This window comes from Struthio camelus, chromosome 1 (assembly GCF_040807025.1).
Source record: "Struthio camelus isolate bStrCam1 chromosome 1, bStrCam1.hap1, whole genome shotgun sequence".
Taxonomy (NCBI): domain Eukaryota; kingdom Metazoa; phylum Chordata; class Aves; order Struthioniformes; family Struthionidae; genus Struthio; species Struthio camelus.
This window is the reverse complement of record NC_090942.1, coordinates 151,006,851-151,028,506: the sequence shown is the minus strand read 5'-3', so window position 1 is coordinate 151,028,506 and position 21,656 is coordinate 151,006,851. Positions and strand designations below refer to the sequence as shown.

General features: G+C 42.6%; 1 protein-coding gene across 28 annotated transcripts in view; it reads left to right on the top strand.

Moving 5' to 3' along the window:
* Nucleotides 1–7,138: 7,138 nt before the first annotated feature.
* The window catches only part of INPP4A (inositol polyphosphate-4-phosphatase type I A), a 136,546-nt gene continuing 122,028 nt past the window's right edge, over nucleotides 7,139–21,656 (top strand). For 21 of the 28 annotated variants that reach the window (XM_068923865.1, XM_068923808.1, XM_068923856.1 and 18 more), the window contains exon 1: nucleotides 7,139–7,281. The gene's annotated coding sequence lies outside the window, so the exon portion shown is untranslated. Of the gene's footprint in view, nucleotides 7,282–7,680; nucleotides 7,708–15,408; nucleotides 15,597–21,656 lie in introns of those variants that run through there. The other 7 variants (XM_068923934.1, XM_068923753.1, XM_068923839.1 and 4 more) reach the window with 3 other exon arrangements.

Genomic DNA, 21,656 nt, shown 5'->3' with positions numbered 1-21,656 from the left:
CCTAAGTTATAAAAGAGCTGCAGTGAAAAAGCGAACAAATGAACGGAGGAAAACACTGTTTTGCTTTCCTTCGATCAAGGATGACTCTGGCAGATCTGTCTGCGATATGGCAATGTTCTTTGAGACGTAGATAGATATCTCTATCAGTGTCTCTTGGGCCACCTTGGTAAGAAACCAAGATGTGCACTAGTAACTAAATACAACATAAGTAATCTGTAGCCAAAGCTTAGTGGTTTTATTTAAAAACTTGCTTCTGAAGAACACTCCTTTTTCCTTCCTGAGCATCCCTGCCCTGTTCTGCCTTTTGAACCCTTTACAAATAAATGGTAATGTAACTCCTATATGTGAAAACTCAAATAATTTCAGACAAGCTAATCAGAAACAAGATCAGGAAATAATGAGAGGGGAGAAATTCATATTAACTTCCTTTCTTTGCTAAAATCTATAGCAAAGTAACTCATTTACACTTAGTCTAGGCAGATGCATGCAACACTTAGAGCATTTGTGAAACTGACTTCAGTGAATGAGCACGTTGATTGTTTGATTCTGTCTCTCTTAAGCAACTGTTCTGTGATAAGCCCAAGTGTGATTATATTCCTTCTTGTATGTATAATTAATATATTCATTTTAAACTCAAAGATACGGGCATTAGGATTTGCCTAACTTTTGGCAGTGGTAAATCAACACTGATTTCACATTTCTAATGTTCTATTGATCAGGTGGAAGCTAGTTGTTTTCTCCGTGTGCTGTCAACATACTAAGTTCTCCATGATCTGTTTACCTTATTATCTCTTTATATATACTTAACTGATAAATCGATGTGATATCTGCAAGTCGTCTTAACCTAGCGCTATGTTTCAAAGTATTACTCTCGCGCTTTCTCACTGGTTGGAGTGAGGGGGGCAGATGGGAGAAAATAAAATTGGTAGCTACTTTGAAGATAATTCGATGCCACTTACAGAGAATAGTGGGACCGGTATGTGGTTTGGAAGTCAAGGAGTCTTCCGCTGTGGTGCCTTACAGCAGGGGCCTATACGTTTGACCCGCAGATGATCGCTTCCTTTCTCTCAGTCATAATGACGGAGCTTCACCAGTGGTGCCACAGAAGCTCCTTTTGGAAAGGAAGAGACAGATAACTGAAGTTATTTCTATTCATTGGCTTAATCCAATGGAGATCAAGTATTAAAATCAAATGAAGTATTTGTTATTAGATGCTTCAGAATTTCATTATCTACCAAATGACTTTTATTGTTTGATCTCATAGAACCTCTTAATGGCAATAGTTCCTAATCTGGGACCGAAATGCTTCACTAGATTATCTAGGAGAGTATAAAAATACACATAAATCTAAATACTGACTTACTCAAGAGACCACAGTTGTTCCATTCCAGCACTGTATAACAAAATAGTCTCTCTAAAAATGACTAATTATATAATTGCCTTGGGACTTTGAGCCCTGTCCTGCCTGAGAGGTCTTAATGTTTCTTGTGTGACTTTTAAAAACACTTAACCTGCTTTATTAATTGAAAGCGCTAAGTACTATAGATTTTCCTCTTTGCTCTCCTCTCCTCTTCATTCTCCTCTTCTTCTCTCTCCTCTTCTCTTTCCTCTCTTCTTTTTTCTCTTCTATTGATCTCTTCTTTGGTCTTTCCTCTTCTTTCCTCCTCTTCTCCTCCTCCTTTTTTCTTTTTTCCTTTTTTTTCCTTTTCCCCTTTCTTCTTTCCTATTTTCTTTTCTTCTCTTCCCTCTGCTCTGCCCTCTTCTCTCCTTTCCTCTATTGGCTCTCCTCTCCACTCTCTCTTCTCCTCTTCTCCTCTTTGCTCTCTATTTTCTTTTCTCTTGTTCACTTTTTCTCTTCTTCTCTTGTTCTTTTTTGCTTCTCGTCTTATTCTTTCTTGTCTCTGCTTATTCTCTTCTTTCATCTCTTCCTCTTCTCCTCCTCCTCTGCTCTCTGCTTGCCCTCCTTTTTTCTTTTTTCTTTTTTCTTCTTTCCTTTCTTCACTCTCCTCTCTCCCCTCCGTTCTGTCCTCTCTTCTCTCTCCTCCCTTCTCTTCTCCTCTCCTCTCCTCTCGTCTTCCTCCCACTTTTGTTCCTAATGCACGAAGTATTTTCTTTTGAATATTTTGATATCAAGTCCTCTGAATTGTGCTATACTACAGGTTTTTATTAAAATATATAGATTTTTAATCTATGGTGGATTTTTCAAGATTGAAAATATGTGGGAACCTGTGAAATTTGAGCATTGAGGATAGAAGGTTGAAGTGGTTGCAAAAGGCTCCTTCTTAGTTTTAGAATCACTTCTATGTGCAGTGCTAATCATTGCTATCAAATAAGAACAGGATGCGATTTGCAAAAAGCTTTCATTGTTGCATTAATTTCTCCCTTGTTTTAGGCAGAGTCAAAAGATGCTGAATGCTTTTGACTATCGCATCACAATCTGTGGCTCTTGGTGTTGAGTACTTGTCTACATTATCACTGCATCTAATTTTACTCATTAGCATGTACTCTTTGTGGTCCGGTCCTGCAAACACATTTGTATTTACATAGCTGTAAACACATGAGTAGTTTTGCAATATGTTTGTGTTTATTATAGTAAAAAATACGCCAGAGTCACAGTTTCTGGTGTGAAAATTCTTCAGCCTGTCAGCTATATGCTCTAAACCTTGTATGGAGTGATAAGCCCCTTGTTTAAGCAGGATTTGTTTAATGAAGGCCCATGTGTATGTATTGAAAAGCAAGAGAAAGGGGTTGGGGTTTAACAAGTATGCATTAGCGAATGTATTTTTTTAAGCCACTACTATTAAAAGGAAAGACAAAGCATTTTTTATTGCTTTGGAAAGCTTCTCTGCATGCAGAATGCATGTATTCCTGTTACAAACAGCTTCGTTATTTGCCTGGTGAGTGTTAAAAAATTGGTTATGTTCTTTCTTTAAGTTTCTGGGGAATAGCAGGTTGGATGATGGTAGTCTAAAGATCTAAAAGATACTTTTTAAAAAAGGTATACTTTTATTTTAAGTAAGATTTTTATTTTGGTGCAAATCCAGAACAAACCAGACCGCTATCTCCTTTTCATAAGACAAGCCAATCATAAGAAGGTTGGTGAAATCATCCACTTCTAAAAATGCAGCTGCAGAACGTAAGTGATAAGCACTGTCTATTGTTTAAACTTTTTCTTGAAAAAGTGAAATAGAGAGTTGCATAAATTCATCACGTCAGCAAAAATGCTGCAAGTACTAGTGCTGCCTTAGCAATTGATATGTGGCCATTTAGAATAAATATACTTGCTCTAAATATATATATGAATGAATGACTAAAATATTATGTACAGCTTAATGGCATGAAAGAGTTTAATTTCCATTATAATCTGTAATTGACAGATTAGTAACTAGAAGCCTTATGTTCCTTCCTCCTTTTCCTTTTTTTTTTGTTTTTTTTTTGTTTTTCCCAAATGTATATACCAATTTCTGCTTTAGCTGTCTTTGGCACATAGGCTTGCTGCAGGCATCCTCAGAAAAGCATCAAGCAATTTCATCTGTAAGTAACCCACTCCACGATGACATGGTTACCAACTATCTATAGGGAGAAAATGCTGTAAACGTGGAGAACATCATCTTGGGATGCACTATGCTTTATTTTCACGATCGCAATTAATAACATGCTTAAACAAGGGAGAAGAAAGATGAGCATTTCATTAACTGCTTAATGATGTCAGGAACACGTGATATATTTCGAACAATGTATTTTAGTAAGTGAGCACTGAAATTATTTCTTATATCAAGCTGTGGTTTTTCTAATAAAAGTGTACATGTACTATGTTCTTTCTTTGCATATAGATAATCATGGGCTGCAATTACATGCAAGGGTATAATTTCTTAAAGATTTTAGGTAACAGAAGAAATTATATGAGTGAATCTCCATGACTTAGTGCAACAGGGCATTCAAATTGATTTTTAGGATACAGCTACTTTCTTTTACTTTAAAAGGAGTTAAGGAGAAAACGGCAAATAAATAACAAAATTGGGGACAGGGAGTTAAATATATACCTGCTCTTTAATGATGGCTTTGGAAATTAGAAATCAGTTTATAATTCATAAATTCTAATGATAAGTTGTACCACTGTCAAATTATATTATGTTGTCCTTCACTGTTATAAAGGATGAGGAATAGATAATTCTTCTGTGAATTTATGGCAGGGCTTGCGAGGAGTCTGCGAGTTTGTGGTGGTGTGTGTTTTTGTTTTGTTTTACTTATTTATTTATTTATTTTTGCAGGGAGGGGTTTGAAGCCTTTCTGGTATGTAGATCAAAGAGGTCTAATATTTGTTAGATACCGCTTGTCTCTGAGGTTTTTGATTCTGTATCAGCCATACCTCTTTTATGGCTACAGCAGGATGGCTTTTGGAAATCCGAGTTGAGAAAGTCAGTTACAGGTCATCTGGTCACTGGCATGCTGAGGAGGATGAGAGTAAATAAAAAGTGTCCAGAGGGGATTGGTCATCAGTTGTCTAAAATATTGTGTTGCTCAATATAAGTACAGAGATTACATAAAGCCCTTTATCAGTTGAGACTGGACTGGACATCCTGGGGAGTGCCCTTTTCTTCTTGCTTTATGTTAGGAGTTAAGTTTAAACTTGGGTTTAACCGCCTTCCTGAAGTCCAACCTCTGGTGTAGGTCCTTATGTTTTTCTGCTAGAGAAAAGCATTCTCTTGAAAATGACATAAGATGTAACCCATGATTAATTTTGATAACATATTTCAAAAGTTAGTAATCCCACTGTGACAAACATATGCCTTACTTGTGATTAGAATTTTAATTGGCTTCAGCTTCCACTTAGAAGTGGAGATGGCTTATGCAAAAGAGGTCAACAGAATGCTGGGGGTTTTCTGCTGCGAATGCATTTAAAACTAAAAAATAATTCCTCAGTACTCTTTTTGATTAACTTCCTAAAGATCTTGTGCTGCTGCTTTTTTTCATTAGTCTACTCCCAACTCCTCAACGTCCTTCTAAGGAGGAGTGCTCTGCTATGGGGTTTACCCCTAATATGTATATGGGTGCAATCCCTTCCCTCTTCTTTCCATTTACATTATTGATTGTGCATCTAAGATGCACATCTTATTTTATCACAGCATGAAGCTGAGCTCCTTGTCCATTATGACCCTGGTGCCCTGCTCAGAGTCACAGTGTTTCAGTCTGTTTTCCCAGTGTTCACGGTTTGGTTTTGCGTTCTTTTCTTGGCTGTATAACCTGAGATTTAGTTATTAAAAAAAAAAAAAAGTGACTGGTACACTTTATCAGGTGTTCCTAGCTCTCTTATGTGCTGGCCTTGTCCTCTTACTTCACCATACCGCCAGCTTTTGTGTTGTCTAGAAATACAATCAGCAGTGAGTTCCACATCTTTGAGGAAAATGTTGAATAATCTCAAGCCAAGTAACAATCCCAAGGCAGCTGTCTGGAAGCACCTCTGCTCAAATATTACTCCCCTCTGACAATTATTTTTTGAGGTTTGTTAGTTACGTATTCTTAAACAAATCCATAATCTTACCAAAAACAAAAGTAACTCAAAAACCTATGTTCCTACTGTATCAACTTTTCTATTTTGTCCTGGATAACTTGGACTGTTGAGCCTATAAACAAACAGGTCGTCCTGTGTGTCCTCCTCCTACAGTAGCATGAGTACCCTTCCAGTCTGTTGGGATTTAGCGATGTTGCACCTTACCAATTCAAAGTGAACATGGGTCATAAACGCCGTTCTGCTACACCTCTTGGTTGGGAGTTACTCAAGCCTGCTGTTTTTAAAACGTCCTCTTTTGATTGATGGTTAACATTCTCTTTGGCTGCTCATAAACTGTCATGTTGTGTGTTTTCTGTCACTGTCAAACTCTCTAAAATATTTAAGGGTGCTGGTGACGCTACGTACTTGCTTTCTAGCCTGCTCTGGCAAAGTTCTTGTTGCTGATGGTGTGGAGACTGAGGTAAGCCTTCAATGTTTTAATTTAAGAGATGATGGCTTTCAGGCTTTATAGTAAGCAGAGAGCTCTATTTTCTGTATCCTTTTTGTTTAAAAGTGTATTTAAAAACGTGGTGATGTTCATTAGCCTGGTTCTAAACTATGACTAAAGATGTGCATTAAAAAGCACACCTATTTGACGAGGCATTGAAAATAAGCTCTCCTCTGTAAGTTCCTTCTCTAAGTTGGAAACAAAAACGTTTGTGGATTAATGTTGTCGTCCAGCTAAAAATGGAGTTCCACCATTGACAGATGTGGAAAGAAAGAAGGAATTAAAAACCCCAGCTACGTCTCCTCGCTTCTCCGTCCAAATTCAGATGACATTGAGGGCCTGAGCTAACGCCTTCCAGCGCCAACGAAAGGCAACAGGCAAACTAAATCTTAGGCTGGAGTTGTGTTGGGACTGACTCGGCTTGTCGTCGGCCGCGGTCCTCTGCGGATGGCGCCCGGTTGGCTGGAGGCGTCCAGTCCACCGCACCTCGCTAATTCCCCACGCCAGCGGGGTCCCCGCCAGGGAGGGGGGACGCCGGAGGACGCCCTGTCAGCCGCACGTCGTCCCCTTCGCGCGCGGGGCGAAAGCAACGGCAAGGGGCAGAGGCGACTCGTCATGCCGCACGTTCTTTCCAGTTACACTTAACGCCGGGCGAGCAAGTTAAATCCCGCCTTGGCCTCGGGTGGCTTTGGTAGCTGTGCCGTTAACAAGCGGGGCCGAGGCCCCTGGCGCGCGCGGCCGTTTCGGCACCTGCAGCTGGATGGTGTTGCTCGGTAACGGGTTCAAGCAGGGACATGAGGTAAGAAGGAAGGGAGGAAACGTGCTGGTGTTTAAAAACAACAAAGCAGCCCCCTCTGGATGACCTCAACAACAAAAAAAAAAGGCAAGGAAAAAAAAAAAAGCAAAAAAAAAAAAATCACACATAGAAAGCCCGGCCCGCGTTGCGGGAGCTCGGCCGTCCCGGGAAGGCAAGCCTCAAAACCATAGGGAGCACGGTGAAAGCAGGCTCGCTGCCTGCCGCCTCCCGGCCGAGGGCAGCAGCAACGGCCGCGCAGGCTCCGCGCTGAGGGGCGGAGGGCGGGGGGGGAGGAGCGGGGCCGCCTGGCCGGTGCCGTCAGCAGCGGGGCGGCCGCTGAGGGGGCGGCGCCGGGGCCGGCGGCTGCCGCGGGGCGCGGCGAGCCGGGGCTGCGGAGGTGAGGGGCGCCTGCCCGGCGCGCTGCTGCTTCCTCCTCCTCCTCCTCCTCCTGCGGATGCGGCTCTGAGGAGGTGGCCGGGGCACAAGGTACGTACGCCGCCGTGGGGGGCGGTTGGCGGGGAGCGAGGCCGGTGGGGGTGGGGGCGGTGCGGGGGGCAGTTGGCGGTTGGGGCGACCGTTGGGCCGAGAAGGGGGGGGGGGAGCGGCGGCGGAGGAGGGGAGCGCCGCATCCGCGCCTCGTTGGTGTGCGCAGGGCGCGCCGCCGCCCTCTCGGGTTTGGTAGCCGCGGAGGGGTTGGGGTACAGCCCCGTTTTGGGGTTGCGGCGGCACCCGGTGTTTTGCTTCCTGTGCCGCCGCCGCCGCGGGGGGGGGCGTCGTGGTTCTTGTCATCGCCGGCCCGCCGCTGCGTTGGAAAGCGTCGCCGGCTTGGGCATCGCGGGCGTGTGTGGCTCCCGCTGAGGTTCATCCCGAGCATCTGCGTGACCTCGCGCCAGAGCCGCCAAGCTGTTGTGTGTAAGTAAGTGCATACGAGCGCAGCGTGTGGGAAAAAAGACAACGACGGCCAAAAAAAAAAAAAAAAAAAAGATAATGGCTGCTTGCGCGTTTCTTTGCATTCCTGTTTCCAGATGTTTGTGTTACGAGACCTCTGCTTTTCAGCGTTAGCCTGGACACCTATATTCAGTGATCTGTGTGATGCTGTTGGTCTGTTGAAAAGCAGACCCGACAGGCTCCGTGTCCCTGAGAGATTTGCAGTACGACTTGCTTGTAGTTGCAGTAGTGCTGTGACCTCAGGACAAAGCGATGCAGTCAGGATGGTAGGTAGCGCTGAGGCCTCTACACCTGCCGGTGTTTGCGCACCAGAACAGCCATATACGGAAACGCTTCCGTTTGCAGGATATGCTTTCCTGAGGTAGGATTGTCTGGTGCTACCAGGAGGAGTGTGAAAAAGCGGAAAGTTAGAGTCTTTGCCTCATTTGCCTTTGTTGTCTGATTGCATGTGGTGCACCCGTGGTCTTCTGTGGGTTTTGTTTTTTTCTGCAGCAATGCTGTCACTCAGGGAAGAGGAATTGAAGAGCAAAACTTAGTGTGCAGAGTTCACATGGAACCTGATAAGATATTTAAGAACGTTTAACCTCTCTTAATTTATTCCGGGAAGCTTTTATGATTCCTTTCCCATGTAGAGAAGCCTTAGAAGGAAGAAGATTCTGTGTTTAGTTTGGTGCATATTTTAGATTTTTGCCCATTCATTATGTTAGAATATGGTTCTGGAATATAGTAGCAGTGTTTTTCTGCATATGCAGTACTGATGCACCCTCATCCATTTCACATGACTTTGATAGAACAGTATAGGAATGAAGTTGTAGCTTTATCCCAATAGCGTACGTTTTTCCTCCGTAGAGCGAGCAAAATCAATTTATGCTGGTCAAAGCTCAGCATAAACTGCATATACAGCATAACTGCATATATGATAGAGGGTCTTCTGCCTGTGCAGTCAAGTACTTATGTGTTGACTGTAGCTCTCCCTCTCTGCAGGCCAATATAGTTCTGTCTGCAGAAGTCTGTAGTGTTGAGCTTGTCTATCTTAGTAGTAGAGGTAGCCAGTAAGATTTCGCTGGTTTATTTTTTAAGTGACAGAACCAGAGGCTCTTGTGTGTTTGCATGCCCTCAAAATCTAATGCAAGTGAGATGAGCTTGTAAAACCCTGTTGTCCTGGAAACAAGATTATCTGTTTCCCCTTGAGAAACCACTCTATGCTAATGCTTGTTTCAAAACCTCTTGTTTTAAAAACTCATTATCAAGGTTTTCTGTGCTTGTGAGGTTTTAGTTCAATGGTCTGCCTTGTTTCTAGGAACTCGAAGGGTCCTCGGAGGGAATGCCATATCTTGCTGATTCTTTTTGGAGTCTCTCTGACGCTCAGTCCTGATGTGAGCAGGAAGCAGGTAGTGGTGGGGAAACATAAAAAGCCTTTTGCAAGAATTTGAAATCCAATGTTCTTAAATTTAAATGTCTAGCACTTTCCAAGCTTTGAGATGGACGTGACCTCTTTGATTCACCATTCCCTGTTGACAGTACCAGGTTGTTAGCAAATTACTGTTTCAGCGCTCTGCTTTCAAGTGTCCATATTTAGGCTGTTTGCATTTTTCTCAGCGCATTAGAGCTTTGCCTGTGACTTAAGTTATTTGTAATGAGCTAACTTTAACTTGGACCATAGTGGATGCTAAGATGTAGGGACACATGAAGGAAAAAAGAAACCCACCGAAATGTGGCAAGTAGTCACAAGATCTTCAGAGGGAGTTTGGTTCTGTTACTGAAGACAGTGAGGAAGCCTCTTGAAAAACTTCTCTACTTTTGTCCCACTTGCTCTCAGCTGAGATGGAAGGCATTAGTTCTCTCTCTATGCTTGTTTTAAATACTCCTTGAGATTTGGATAGAGTAAGTATCAAGTTGGGTAGCAGAACTTTTGGTCCGACGGCTTCAGATGTATTGAAGGTTTGACAACCTCACCCATGACTTAAACGAGCTCAGGTGAGGTCTGGTTGTACAGATACTGCATTAAATTGAAAGAGTTTACCCTATGGAGTGAAATGAATGCTAGGAGAAATGGCTGGTCCAGTTGCTGTGCATTCTGTGCTCCTTAATCTTCATGTTATTGTGCTGGAACTAGGAAGGAATTAGAAAGGTCAAGGGTCTCTCTTCAGTTTGTTTCCTTGTTAGGGTGAATTCAGACTTTTAGTGATGTGCTTTGTTAACAGCAAATTTAAATGATCTAAGTAGTATTACACAAGATGCACTTTTAAAATTTAAGGATACTTTTTGGACCCCTTTGTAGATTCCTTCAGTGGAGAAAGGCTTCCTCACTTCTTGCCTGGATGTTGCTTGCAGAGGTAACTTGAAACCTCTACCTGTAGTCCTTGAAGAGAGAGAGGAGTAACGCTGTAGAAAGCACAGTTCAGAGCTCTATCTCGTGTGCTCTTTGCTTCTGCCTCTCGCTTCCCTTCCTGTTTCTTTTCTGACAAGCTGAACTTCTTCCCTATTGTAGGATTATCTACCTACCTCTTAAATGAACATCCTCTGCAGACATGTTGTTAGAAAACGTGTTTGCCTTAGAAGAAGGAACATTTGGGTTATATCTGCCTCATCCACATCAGTCAAGCAGATAGGCGTAACCTGAAATGTGTTTAAATCGGATGTATTGCTGTTCTACACAGTAGGATTAGCTCTTTACTGTAGACTGCTCTTTGCTGTAGATTGCTTTTGGTCTTCAGCTACATGGCAAAAGTTTTCATGAGAATTTTGTTGTCTTCACCTTTTCTGCTTCACAGCCGTTTCCTGCTGCCACTGCTCGCTCTCCTTTACTTCCAGTGTTCTTTTCTTTGTAGTGGTCTACTTACTGTAAGGGAACTGCGGTCACAGATTGGCAGCAACCTGTTCTGTTAGGCAAAAACAAAGAACAACTGGGAGCAAAGCAGGTTGGGAATGAAGCATGGTCCATGTGAAGTAAGGAAAATAAAAGGCATTTGTAAATAAAAGAAATCACTGAGGGGAGGGTGTGTGCCTGGGCTGCACAGGGGAGTGGCAGAACCACAGCTGGCTTTTGTGGTTTGTCTGGCACAGGGTGAGGGAAGTGTGCATGAGATAAAAGAAGGCAAACTCTCCAAGTACTTACCTGGGGTAGTTGGAGCGCTTTCCTTATTTCAGAAATGGGAATTACCTACATTGCATCAGCCAGCACAGATGCACACTGTGCCTCTGCTTCTGTTCATTTCCATTGAACCAGCCACTTTACTGTCTCTCCTAGAGCAAAGGGTGGTGCCAGCTCTGCATGAATACGTTAGCACTTCTTGAAAAGAACTAAAGCTAAAGCAGAGTAAAAGTATGTTCTGTTTGGGAAGATGTTGTCCACGGTCCTTTATACTTACACCAAGTGTGAATTTCTTGAATTTAAGATGTTTTTACCAAATATGCAATGAAAAGCAGGTAGGAACGATCAAGTACAAAGCACATCCTCACTTAGTTAAAAGCATGCCGATAGAGTAACGTAGTTTTCCTCCTAATCCTCTGGCAAGTTGAGATCTTGGTTTTAGGTGAAGGAGATTTCCTTTTAAAATTTTTGGTGTGACTTGTGAATTCATTGCAAAGGATTTCTCTGCGGTTGAGGCTTGTGAATACATGTTTGTGTTCACTAGAAGTACTCCTTTCATACAGCAGTGAGGTATTGTTAAGACCTTGCCTGAATTCAGCAGTGTATATTAAAAAGGACATTGTTACTTTTGACCTGTTGACGTGTAGACATGGTCCACTCATAAGAATATGTCCCCTTTGACTTTCCTGTATTTCTCATGAAGGCCTACGTCTTGTTCATGCCTTACTGCTCTGTCATGCTAATAGAGAGGTGTGCGGTGTGAGAGGTGACGTTGTCTAAATACAGTCCTGTTCTTCCAGTTTATTGCAGGCAGAACAGATTTTGTGGAGACAACTGAGAAGGGTGAAAGGAAGTAGCATGGGAGAACGAGGATGTAAGTATAGAGGGGGAAAGTGAAGGCAGAAGAGAGAAAAGGATGTAAGAGTAGATGATCCATACAGGAAGGAGAGAAGGTGACAGAAAAGTATGTCGAGTGTTTTCCTGGCCTGTGTTTCATAGAGTTTCTCAGTGGAGTGCTTTGAAGTTGTAGTTTCTGCCAGCGGAGAAGGAGTTCTGTAGCTGCAGCTGGGCTCTCCAGCTCCAGCCGGCAGGGCTGGTCTTGCAGAGAGTGCAAAAGCAGGGACCAGACTTTAGCCCTGGTCTTCCCTGGCAGATGGATCTTGAACCTGAGCACATGGGACGCAAGCGAGGCTGTGCCACTCTGAATGCGAATGTGGGGACAGAGGCCTGGTACAGGGTTTGTATGTTGCGAACTCACAGTGCTAGATGAGATGCCTTAGAACAGCTGGAGAGCGTCATCTGCTCTCACGAACACAGCTTTTTTTCTTCTTTGTTGAAGAAAATAATACATTTTGTATTCTTTTGTAACTTATGTAAACATTTATAAGAATAATTATTCTTTCCGCCAATTCAAGCTGAATATGACTAATTATGGGAAGCTCACGTGCACCGACGTTGCAAATCTTTGGAAACGGCACACCTCAGTTACGTGACGCAGTTCACAGCTGAGCTACCCTACCTGCAGTGCAGTAAACTCTTACAGAGTTCTGCAAATAAGAGCAGTGCTTCCTATGCGCTCACGAACGGCTCTCCGTGTATTCAGCTCCTTCCTTTTCTACAGGCCGAAGAAGTCCATATTAACTTTATGCTTGAATAGCTGTTTTGCCTGTTTGCACCCTACCCTGTCAGTGAGTTTTCTGTAACTTTTTTCTAGCTACAGGAGCATGCATAAGCAAAATAAAATGTGCTTAGAAAGAACGTGAAGCCTGGGATTTCTCCTTGTGGTGAGTAGGGCAAGTCTCGAAGGTAGAATGTAGAAATTATGGCCAGCAGAGGAGGCACAGAAGATGATAGTTTTGCTGAGAATTTGTTCTACTCTTTTTTTTTGTTGTTTAATCTTTTGTGATGGGGAAAGTACAATGCTTGCTTACTGCTGGAGTTAGGTATTATGTCTCTCTGTAATTCAGATTTGTATTTATTTCAAGGGTTAACCCTTGACAGTCTAGAATTTTGATTCAGGCTTTAGAAGAGCTTTTCAAGAACCGTCCGGTCTTTGATGAGAGTTATAACAAGACTTCAGCATCAAAAAATGGCTGTGTATTAGGTATCTCAAAAATACTAGCCCGCCTTGGAGCCCTCTCTGTTCTTTCCCCAGCAATTTCTCTACGTTTTCTCAGTGATGACCTGTATTAAGGGAATAATTTTAGTTTGCTAAGCCTCCAAATTTTCATAGTATTCTTTCAAAACACAAACAAAAAACAGTGATTTTTTTTTTCAGTGATGCTCAAAACAAAGTAGTTAATGGCAGGACTCTGAAGTTTTTTTTTTTTTTTCCTTTGCCTTCCTGGATTTCTCTGTGCATCTTGCTGCCCATGCATCTTGTCTTGACACTGACAGTTCTTTTGATCCTATAGCTACTTTCTATATTCACTAAGCTGGAAATCACTGCCTCCCACAGCAGAGCAGGTGGAACAAAACGTGTGCCTGCGCTTCAGCAACTTTAGTGCAAAGTTCAGCAGCTCAATTTAAACTGGTGGTTTGACGTTTCTGAAGAGCGTTCACGTGATCTGGTCCATTGACTTTGCTTGGGAGGCAGTAAACTTTAGCAACAGGGTGGTAATATGTTAAATCACCAGAGCTGCTTGCCAGCTTCTATGTGCCGTTTTTCTGTTATATTTTTGCCACTGAGTGATAAGTATTAGTGCAGTTACTTCTGCACTGCTAGCAGTTCTCAGAATATCAGGATTTATTTAACAGTACAGCATTTGTTTAAAAAAAAAAAAAAAAAGGCTTGTATATGTTCCTGTGGAAGATGCTATGTATAAAATCTGACATGGATCTTCCTATCAAGTCCAGAAGTCTCTAGAGCATCTCTCAGGTGCTTTCTGAGTAAGGATGTCATCTGCACAAGAGAATTATATCATGGATATTTTATCCCTTCCAGTTTGTGTGGGGCGCTTTAAGTTCACAGTTGTACAGTATCGTATGGGCAGATATAGCAACAATTAATATTAAGAAATATAGTCGTATCAATGGAAAAGTCATGTTTGTCTAGCCATGTTTAAGAGTCAACGTCGCGGCTGGAAACCAGGAGTTAGTGTCGTGTGACATAACTCCCTGTGGACTTGCAAATTTGTTCTGCTCTCCAATCATGTATTTCTAGAAACACTGAAGGTAGTCCTTGAGATTTTCTAGTGATCGTAAGGAGAGAGTTTTGCTTTTGCTCCCAAAGTGTGGGCAGACTGTTTATCATCATTGCTGGGATCAGATGGGAGTGTTCAACAGCGTTGGGTGCATTCTGAAGGGAAGGTGGTGCTGCACCATACAAACAAGGCAGTAGAGACATGGAGACAACAGTATAAACCCTGGATGACCTATGCTGCTTGCAAAATAGCTGTATTAAAAGAACAATCCATCTAATTGCGGTTTGGCCTCTTGGGCTTAAATTATACTAACTCTTTGGTTAAATGATCTGCTTTTCTTTATTGTGTTTAATGCACAAGAATGGTCTAATCTGGAAATGAACTGAAGTTCTACTATAAAGGACATTGTTGAGTTTAACATGTTTATTTGTTGCAGAAATTGAAAGATGTGCAGTAAGCAAGGCAGAATGAAGGAAGAGCAGATTGTCTTGTGCTAGAGAGCTGAATCCTTTCAGAGGGCTGGGATGTACCCCTACCACCTCCTACACTTTCCGTGTGGTGCAGGGCAAGTCTTTTAAAACTGTCCTTTTGCCGTTGATCAGTACAGTGTTTCTCAAGTCTGGGGTGCCTAATTTAAGATCGTTTTTTTTACTTTCCATTTTACAAAGTGCTAAGCCTAGTGCCTAGCCCAAAGTGCACAGCTAGTTGTGCATGTATTATGTAAAGTCCTGTGTACTTCAAAAGTTGGACACCCCAAGTTGGTTGATACTTTATTCTCTCTGCCCAGCAAGTCTGGTTCTCCCTTTAACTCCGTGACCAGTATCTCTCCCATTCCCTCAGCTGGCTCCCAGGCTCCTTACTCAACCTTAGGTTGCCCCTCTCAGCTCCCCTTATGCTCATTGCCAGTCCCTTCACCTGGCCAATACCTGTCTGTTCCCCGCTCTTTATGGCGGTGCTTTCTCCCAGCCAAGTAATTCCTGACCTTATTTCCAGCCCTAGACCTCAGTCACAGTCTTCAGCTGCCTTCGTGATTTTAATCCAACTTTGCCAATATCACTTTTCAAATCTATTGCTCCTTCCCCTACTCCTTTAGTCTGACCGTTTTCTCCTTGCTCTGAATTTGATGCCTCTCTCTTCTTTCTGTAGGCTTGTCCTAGAAATGCAGGTTCCCTTGGTCCTGTCCAGTGTGGACAGCTTTGGAAGCCAAGAGTGCTCAAAATAATTGTTTGGCATCTTTGGAGTTTGTAGTTGTTAGCAAATCTCTGCTGAATGTGTGTTAACTGTGACTTTTAAAGGATTAGGATAGAAAGGAAGGACTGCCAGATTTCTTTTAATTTCTGCAGAACATATTTTTCTTTTAGCCTTTATTCTTGGCAGTAGCTGCTGTTTTAGCTGAAATTAATGATTTTTTTTTTTTAATCAGCCTGATGCAAACGCTCATGTTTATGTTCCCAAACAACTGTGAAGAAGCATTTGTTAAGCACTAGCTCGAAAGGTATGGGTGCTGCCGTATAAGCTGTCTGCAGTCCTTAGCCTTTGGCTCATCAAGTAATGAACAGACTTCATCTTACCAAGTTTAAGAGACTTGAGAGGAGTACATATGTTCTGTTTTCATGGTGAGTTCAGATTAAATCTCTTCTACAGTTTTTACATCTCTGTACGTTTCTTTTGACAATAAGAGATCAGCCAAGAATGGTTATTTTTTATGGTTAGTTTGATCCAATATAGCCATCTATAGTTTAGTAAAATTATCACTTTCCAAGAAATATCAGTAAGAACTGTATTTCTGCTAACAAATGGTTACTGTAGAGTGCTCCAGACACAAGCTTCCAGCAGGAGGTTTAAGCTTACTGCCTTACTTGAGTTAGGGGTGGATAATGGAACAAGTCGTGTTAATTCTCCATCAGGTTCTCACGCAGCTTTCTATCTTTGTTGGTGACTTCTGCGTCATGGTATCTGAAATGTTCTCTACTTAATATATTATGGTAGGTTACAACTCTGTGTTCCCAAGAGGCTTTCCGGCCCGGAGCAAGCAATCTGTTATGACCAGAAAGATGTGTTTTGTTTATATACTCTGTACAGCACAGCAAAATACAGTCAGTGAAGAAAGAGACATGAAAGCTTCTGTAGTGAATGAGTCTTTCAATGAGAATTTTGATGTTTGTGCTGTATTGAACTTGGAGAATATTTCAGATTGAATATGTACTTAATAATTGCATGAGTGTGCCTACATAAATGTTCAGCGGTTCTATTGCATAGCATAAGTAGTCCAGTAGCCCAGTTGTAATAGAGATATATGTGTCCAGGTGCTGTCAGAATTGGGAACTTTAGCATCCTGCAGGCTTGGATGTGAAATGAGCAGTTATATTAAAATCTGCTAGATAAAATGAGCATGCTACTAAAAATAAGCTGGAAGGATGCAAATAAAGCCATTAGAAGTTATCACGGGCTCCGTGTTGGCTTTCTGTACAAGTAGGGAATGGTGCTGATTTTCAGTGGGTGCCCAACGCCTGTTACCTCCCAGCAGGATGATATTGTCCTGGGAGAAGAGCTGCTGGTGGAGTGGAGGTTTCTGCTCCGCTGCGTAGGAGCTGTTCAGCATTTAAACGAGCTGCGAGGTACAGGGAGCCTTTGAGAGCTGCTCTAAAAGCATGGCTCTCCAGTCCTAGCAGAAAGCCAGCGCCTAGGGAGACTAGCAGTGGGGAGCTAATTGGGAGGTTTTGGTCATGGATCAGCATTCTTCTAGTGAGGTTTTACTTCCCAGGAACAGCAATGAAAAATTCTAGTGTTTCGTTACGTAAATGTCATGTCTCAGGGCTAAAAACTTGGCATACGAATACAGATTCTTGACTTCTGTGCTTTCCTTTTTTTGTCTCTCTGTTCTGTTTCTCTCCTGTTGATATAAAGTGGCATAAGCACAGTTTTCCCCACCTCTGGTTACCTCACAGTTAACCTATATACTGCAGCTCAGAAAGTAACATGTTAGTTCTTACTCTTGGAACAGCAGAGCACTGTTATATTGCCATCTTTTTGTAACAGTCCCGAGTTACTTTGAACATTTTGTATCTAACTTTGAACTGTTTAAAATCCCCAAAACATGTTTGCTGCTGAGGTATCTGCTGTTGTGTGAAAAAGGCGAGAAACAAGAGAGTCCCCTCTGCGAAGGAATGTATTTGATGAGCATAGTTCACCCTCGAAGGAGTTAGCATTAAAAGCTATCTTCCTTTCTGTGCCATATGTGGCAGGTAGGGGCTGGAGAGAGAAATAATGAACCTCTCTTCTCATACAGTAATGCTTCTGCAAGGATGCTCCTGAGGGCGTTCGGTCTGAGTGTGGAAACGTATTTTGCTGTACATGAACCCTTTTCCCCTCCCGTTTCTTGCTTGTTGCTCTGGAAATTTGCATTTGGGATAGACATCGAGAATGAGTTTTAAGTGCGAGGGTAATAGAAGAGGAAAGGGGAAGCAGCTCTTTGAAACTGCCTGGGGAGTCCTGGGAAAGGTTCTTCTAGGAGGAAGCACGGTCTTCTTGTCCCAAGTAAAGTAAAGAACATGAGTAAATTCTCCCTTGAAAAAAGGAGGTTGTGAGGCCTCACTGTTACATGCGGCAGTTGAAAAAGTTTCAGGGAATGTTTGTGGCAGTAATACTATCAACGTTAGGCATTTGAAAATCACAGGAAGTCTTCAAAATCATGAGGGTTTTAGAAATAATCCTTGTTGTATATTTTCGTATTCGTCTTCCAGCTTTTAGGTGGGCCCCAATTTTGATGGCCTGTGCACAACAATATTGAGTAAAATAGCATTCTGCATGACCATCTCATACTTTGCTCTTCCTAAATATTCTCATGGGTTTTCTGTGGCTGTAAGTGGTGTGGAAGAACTAAAATATGTCTTGCAGGCTTTACAAGTTTTCTTGAAGTCATGTTTCCAAGCTCTACACTGTGCCTTCATGATGGTTATGAGGATGGGCAAAAACTGCCTTTATTTGGGCTCCTAAATACGTGTGGATTTGTGCAATTTTATATAGTTCATTGTCTTAGGGATTCACAGTGCAAAATTATGCACAAGATGCTAATCTGAACTCTGACAGCAGTGTCTATCTGTATTGCATCTACCTGGGACTTTTAGAAAGAGAAGAATTAGTGAAATGCAAACAAATCCGCTTTATGGTATTTCTGCAGCAGAACAATATAAGGAACCAGAGAGTCTCTGCACTGGATGTTTTGAGCCTGTTGCTTCATGGGAAGCATTAAAATTTGGGCTGTTCCTGTAGGCAGCCCTGTGCTCTTTGCTGTCATGACGAGGGCATTCTGAGAGGAATGTGGCCAGAGCATGATGTGCCCTCCAGGTGGGACCTGCTACTGAGGCTGATAAATTAGAGCTCTTGAATGGCTGGTCTAACTTAAACTGTGAGGTTTGAGGTTTGCAGGAATCATGAAGTGATAAAAATTGATCTTTGCCCTTTTCTGGGTGTATTCTTTACCTGCTGGGTTGAGGAAGGAGGAACCCATGAAGGCATATGTCTCTAGAGAGAGTAGTGTTGAGTGTCTCTTGGCAGGGGGCGAGCTTTCAGTTCTTCTCAGAAGTGTTAAGTGATTTGGGGACACAAGAGAAAATATAAATACTAACCTCCAGAAGTAGAAGGAAATGGGAATATATATATATTCCCACACATATGTGTATGTATATACATATATATGTGTGTGTACATACATATGCACACACACATATATATATATATTTGGTGACCTCTTTCTCCTGAATGCTGCAGTTATGCTTACAGATTAGGAATGGTCTAGAATTGGGTCCATTTGAAACAATGAAGCCATGCAGGTGAAAAGAAAGACATCTGAAGAGAAGGGTGTTCTCAGAGCACAAGTTGAAAGGTCTGAGCTCTCTGTGACAGTCTGACTGGGTTAGAAAAAGGAAAGCCATGCATATGAGTTCTATGCAAACAGACTTAAAACTATCTTGAAATTAAACTGTGGAGTAGATAGGGAAAATATCATTTATCTGTCGTTATTTTGGGGATGTTGTAGCTAAAGAAAGATCCTCTAGAATTACGATGCTAAGATCATGAGGGCATAATTCGCAGAACCGTAAGAAGGAAGACATTAAAACAGGAAAAAAAGAAAAAAAAAAAAACCAAGGAAGTGAAACTGTGAACTCAGAGGGAACTTTGGTAGTACCAGATTAACAGAATTAGCAGTCAGAAAGTGAAAGCATCCAGATGTCTAAAAATTGGGAGATTTACATTTATCAGAATGAAAATGAAAGAAGAAGCAGCCCTCAGCACAATACATTTTCAAAATGTTAAACTAGTGCTAGAAGAGAGTACCTTCAAGGCACTGCGTGAATTAGAAGGTTCGGTACAGAGGCAGTGTAAAATTTATAAGTGGTAACAATTTACTTTACTTTCAGAATCAGCCTCCTGAAGCATAACAGGAAAAAAGAAAACCCCAAAGCAAAACATGAGGTTAGCACACTGACTTCTGCAGGCACCTAAATCAAAGGAAACTATTAATTGCAGTTAATACACTTAGAAATCTTATTTCAGTCTGCAAAGCTGCCCTAAAATATCTGCTCAAATGCATTATTTTTAGGAGGATGATTTCTAATAGAAAAACTTCTTTAATGGTTACCCTGCAGGCAAAGAGAAATATGCAAATGTAATTAAGTTCCAGAGAAGAAGAAATATAACTTAAAACCATGGTGGCTGAAGTGACTATTTCTTCAAGAAGCCATTAACACCAAGGGAGTTGGTAGGTAACCTGTCATTGGTAACCTGCAGTCATGATTTCATCTTTCCCACTTCCACAAGCCCTCAGACACATACCTATTTCTTCTGTCTCCATCCAAATCAACAACTTTTTATTTCTGAGCAGATACTTGGTTAGGATATTTTCTAAGGTGAGACTCTTGTGGCTCTTGTGTGTTGAAGTAGGAAATTCAATGCATTATTAAAATGCTGGCTTGTACTTCTGTCAAGTAGCTCTGAGTGCTATGGCACATTGGTTGTAAAGAGGTTTTTTTTTTGTTTCCTACTGAATCAAAAGAATGGGCTAACATCCCACTGGTAAGAAACAACTCTGTCTTCCTCCAAACTAGACAGTATGAGGCTTGGTTCCGGTTGTAGGAACAGCCTCTTGACAGCTGCTCCCTGTTCTTCCTAAACGTGAGCCTTTTGAGTCTGTGAATTGTAAGTCAGCCCCTTTCCATCCAGTTACCTGCATCCCTGTTAACTTTTGAGCAGCTGTTACAAGGTGAGCGAGTGTGTGTATTACAGAATCACAGAATGGTTTAGGTTGGAAGGCACCTCTGGAGATCATCTAGTCCAACCTCCCTGCTCAAGCAGGGTCACCTAGAGCATATTGCCCAGGATCGCATCCAGACGGGTTTTGACTATCTCCAGCGAAGGAGACTCCACTACCTCTCTGGGCAACCTGGTCCAGTGCTGAGTCACCCTCACAGGAAAGAAGTTTTTCCTCAGGTTCAGATGGAACTTCCTGTGGTTCAGTTTCTGCCCGTTGCCTCTTGTCCTGTTGCTGGGCACCACGGAGAAGAGTCTGGCCTCATCCTCTCAACACTCTCCCTTCAGATACTTATACACATTGATAAGGTCCCCCCTCAGCCTTCTCTCTTCCAGGCTGAACAGGCTCAGTTCCCTCAGCCTTTCCTCAGAGGAGAGATGCTCCAGTCCCTTCTTCACCTTCGTAGCCCTCCGCTGGACTCATGCCAGTGGCTCCAGGTCTGTCTTGTCCTGGGGAGCCCAGACCTGGACACAGTACTCCAGGTGAGGCCTCCCCAGGGCTGAGGAGAGGGGCAGCATCACCTCCCTCCACCTGCTGGCAACACCCTGCCTAATGCACCCCAGGAGACCATTGACCTTCTTAGCCACAAGGGCACATTGCTGCTTCATGTTTAACTTGTTGTCCACCAGGACTCCCAGGTCCTTCTCTGCAGAGCTGCTTTCCAGCAGGTCAGCCCCCAGCCTGCACTGGTGCATGAGGTTATTCCTCCCCAGGTGCAGGACCTTGCACTTGCCTTGGTTGAACTTCATGAGGTTCCTCTCGGCCCAGCTCTCCAGCCTGTCCAGGTCCCTCTGAATGGCAGCACAGTCTTCTGGGGTGAATCAGCCACTCCCCCCAGTGTAGTATCATCAGCAAACTTGCTGAGGGTGCACTCTGCCCCTTCCTCCAGGTCATTGATGAATACATTGAACAAGACTGGACCCAGGACTGACCCCTGGGGGACACCGCTAGCTACAGGCCTCCAACTAGACTCTGCACCACTGGCCACAGCCCTGTTAAGGAAGGATTCTGTTACAGTGTTAAAGTGCATAATGCAGATGAGTAAGTATAGGTAAAAAAAGTTTTGTTTTTTTTTTTGTAAGTAGGATTACTTTGTAATGGAGTTTTTGTGTGAGGTTATTGTTTGCAGTGCAGGAATGAGTCGATATAATGATGCAGGATTCCTGCTGCAATATGTGTGGTGGTTTCCTTTTGCAATACATGTGGTTGGAGGTAATTTGGAAATAAGACTTGTTTTTTCTCCTAGTTAAATAATGTTTTGCACAGGGCTGAAAGCAGGAGCTGTGAGCAAGGCAGTGAAGAGATGCATGAGGACTTTGTAGCTGAAAGTTGAAAAGGAAGAAGATAAAGCTGCATTTTTCCTTTT